Source organism: Pipistrellus hanaki, assembly GCF_964339955.1.
Source record: "Pipistrellus hanaki genome assembly, chromosome: 15".
NCBI lineage: Eukaryota > Metazoa > Chordata > Mammalia > Chiroptera > Vespertilionidae > Pipistrellus > Pipistrellus hanaki.
The window spans coordinates 20,473,102-20,476,830 of record NC_140517.1 but is presented as its reverse complement, the minus strand read 5'-3'; positions in this window follow the sequence as shown (position 1 = coordinate 20,476,830).

Genomic DNA, 3,729 nt, shown 5'->3' with positions numbered 1-3,729 from the left:
TCAGCCTTTGGGGTTACAACTGTGTCTGCCTCGTAGGGAATTTTTAGATAATTAAACAAGATACACACACACACACACACACACACACACACACACACACACAAACAAACATCGTTTCTCGAATGTCTCCCCACTCCAACAATTGTATAATATTCTCAACCTGACAACCCTTTCATGCTGATCCCTGTATGATGAGTCACACATCTCTCTGTGACAAACAAAGGAGAGAATGCGAGAATATGAGTCAGTTTATCACTGTTAAAAATCTCAGATATTGTGCTCTGAATATTTTCATGTGTTTTTGCTTTTGTTGCTGCTTATAGTTATTGTTGAATTTTCATGGTTACTATACATTTCCTTTCCTTTTTGTTAAAATTCCATTTACATTTCATATCCTTTTTGTTTTTAAAGTGTCTATCATATTTATAAACACTACAATAGACATGTACTGTATATAAGAAAGGGTAAAACAGAATTATTTGGGGGTCTGGAACAGATTAATTAAATTTACATTATTTCTAATGAGAAAAATTAAGTTCGAGAAATGAGGTTCCACTGTATATACAGGGTGTCCCAAAAAATGGATATACACTTTGAATAATTATTAATATCAATGGGAAAAGAAAGAAACATTAATTGAGCTACCAGCTGTTAAAGTATGTATACATTTTTGGGGGGAACTCCCTATACATAACTGTGTATGTATATATGAGATTTCTTTAATTATATAAATGACTTTAATATATTAAATTAAATTCTATGTATAATATTTCAAACAGTTTTTGGCATATAGCCTTTTAATGACTAAATGGGATTTGCAGCAATATATATGTGTGTGTGTGTGTGTGTGTGTATATATATATATATATATATATATATATATATATGAAATGTTATATATAGTTTTTAGAACAGTTGATAACATATAGTCACTATTAATGATTAAATGAGATTTTTTATGTATATGCATACATTTACATATATAAGATTTATATAAATGAGATTATGTATATATATATATGTAATCTTTTTCATGTGTTTTTTTGCTTATAAAAACTTTTCTTTTTTTGCTGTTTTATTTTTTAAAGTTATCTTTGCTGTTGAAAGTTGTATTTTCCGGCATATAAGATGACCCCCTAATTTTACAGTTAAAACATAGGGTTAGGCCTATATTCGCTGTATAAGACTACCCCCCACTTCAAAGAAAAGACTTATTTTGCCGTCAAGATCTGCAGGTAATTTTTGTGCAATTTTGGGCTTTTGCCCCCGATTTTTGGTTGACTTTTTTTCGTTTCAAAAGTCGTCTTATACGCCGGAAAATACGGTATTACAGATGTCCCCTTTTTTTCTCTATTGACCCATTCTAGCCTGCACCCACTCCCTGCCCAGGCCTTCACTTCACTATTATCTGTGTCCATGGGCTATGCATATATGCATGCAAGTTCTCTTCCCTCCTTCCCACCCACCCCACCTTCCCTCTGAGATTTGACAGTCTGTTCTATGCTTTTGTGTCTCTGGATCTATTTTTGTTCATCATTTTATTTTGTTAACTAGATTCCACATATGAGTGAGATCATGTAATACTTGTCTTTCTCTGGCTGGCTTATTTCACTTACCATAATACTCTCCAGGTCCCTCATGCTATCTCAAAAGGTAAGAGATTCTTCTTTTTTACTGCTGCATAGTATTCCAGGGTATAAATGTACCACAGTTTTTTTTTATCCACTCGTCTGCTGATGGCCACTTGGACTGTTTCCAGATCTTAGCTTTTGTAAATTGTGCTACTATGAACATAGGGGTGCATATGTTCTTTCTGATTGGTGTTTCAGTTTTGTGTATGTAATCAGGACAGATAGTAACTGTTTAATTATTTAATGTGATTTCTACATATGTGTATATGTCTGTGAGAATTTAAATCTATGAGAGATATATAAATGTTATTTCATCTACATATGAAATATTTAGGACAGTTAGAGCACATGATCACTCTTTAGTGATGAAATGAGCTTTACATATATGTATGAGATTATATGAGTAGACTTATTGAAAAGATGGTTACCTATATACACACACACAAGTGTGTACGTGAACACACACACACACACACACACATACACACACACACACACCTCTTTAGGACCAATCTTGGCACAGCATTGCTGTTGCATCAGTAGTAGCCATATTAGTACTTTAATGCTGGCAAATGTCATGGGCTGAGGCTGGGACATGCCAGTCAAGGGACACTACATGGGTATGTTTTGGTGCGAGCATACACAAACCTGTGTTCTGGAGAAAGTTGGGCAGGATGCTGTCAAGACCCTCTGGTCTCAGATGAGAACCTGTCTCTGCTGGTGGCCAACCGGAACATCATCCCCAGAGAAGCTCCCTGGCTGGGCCGCCCTGGCGCGTCCTCTTTTCCTCCTCTCTGGCCTCCCTGTCCTGCCTGCACGTGGGCTCACACTGCCTCTCAGGATGACCGTGAGGTTTCACTCTGCGTGTCTGAGTCCTGGAGCACTTCCCCTTGGGGATTCCATAAAGCTGCCCCATCAGACGCTCTGAGGTTTCCACTGAAGTCTACACTCCTCCGTCCCCCAGAGCCCTTCCTGGAGATGGAGATGTGGTGGTACTGGACCAGGATGGGGTGGGGCTCTTCTTCAGCTGGGCTAAGAATGAGAGCCCTTTGGGCACCGGGTCAAGGTCAGCATCCAGGAGCAGAGGAGCTTGGGGTTCTAACCAAGAGCCAGCACCCTGTGACAGAGTGGACAACAGGAACAAGGGCCACTGTCAGAGGTTCAGGATGGAGGTGGCAGGGCTATGTGCACTTTTAGAGGGCAGCTGCCATCTTGTCCAAGGATGGGGAGGGGACCATCCAGGACACCAGGTTGGTGGGATGGGCCCCGGTGTGTACGAATCAGTGCTAATGCCTCCTCCAGGACTGTCACTTTGTAAGAAATGTGGGGAGATTTTTCTGAGAGAAGCAACTGGAGAGATCATGATGTGAAGTCAGACAACTTTGCATTTAAACCTCTGGTTTGGCTTCAATAAATGACATGATCTTGATTTCCTAATCTGTACAATGGGCACGCTAACTCCTACAACAGTTTATTATGAAACTTTTGTAAACTACATGCAGAAAGTACTCAGAAGAGGGGCTGGCACATGGCAGGTATCCCACAAATGCTGATTCCTGATAGTCATCTTCTGGCCTTTCCCTTAAAAGCAATGGAAACCTGGGGAAAGAGGAAGGGAACTGGGAGGAAGGGAGGGTCTCTTACACTGTCTTCGGGGACTGACATCCAAGCTGGTGTAATTCAAGTAGTGTCTGGAGACCCAACTTACGTGGGAACATCCCCCTCCCCCCAAGCCAGATGGTGACTTGTGGGGTGTAACTTAATAACCTCATGGATTAAGTGCCTTAAAAATGACCTGTGGCTGTAGGGTGGTTGAAGCCCCTGGGTTTAGCCACTGTGGGCAGAGGAACACGCTCTCAGGCACACATAATAGGACACTCAGGGACATGCCTGTTGGGCGAGGGTGGGAAAAGGTGGTCCTTGAGACTCTCCAGTTATTGTTGAACATGGAGCCCCTGGCTCTGCCAGGACAGATGGCAAATGGGCTGTCTCGAGGTGACCAGGGGACCCGATGGGTTTTAGCTTCATGGCACACTCACTGTCTCAGCATGCCACCTGTGCAGACACACTTGTTGACACTTTCACTTTCAAAGAGAGG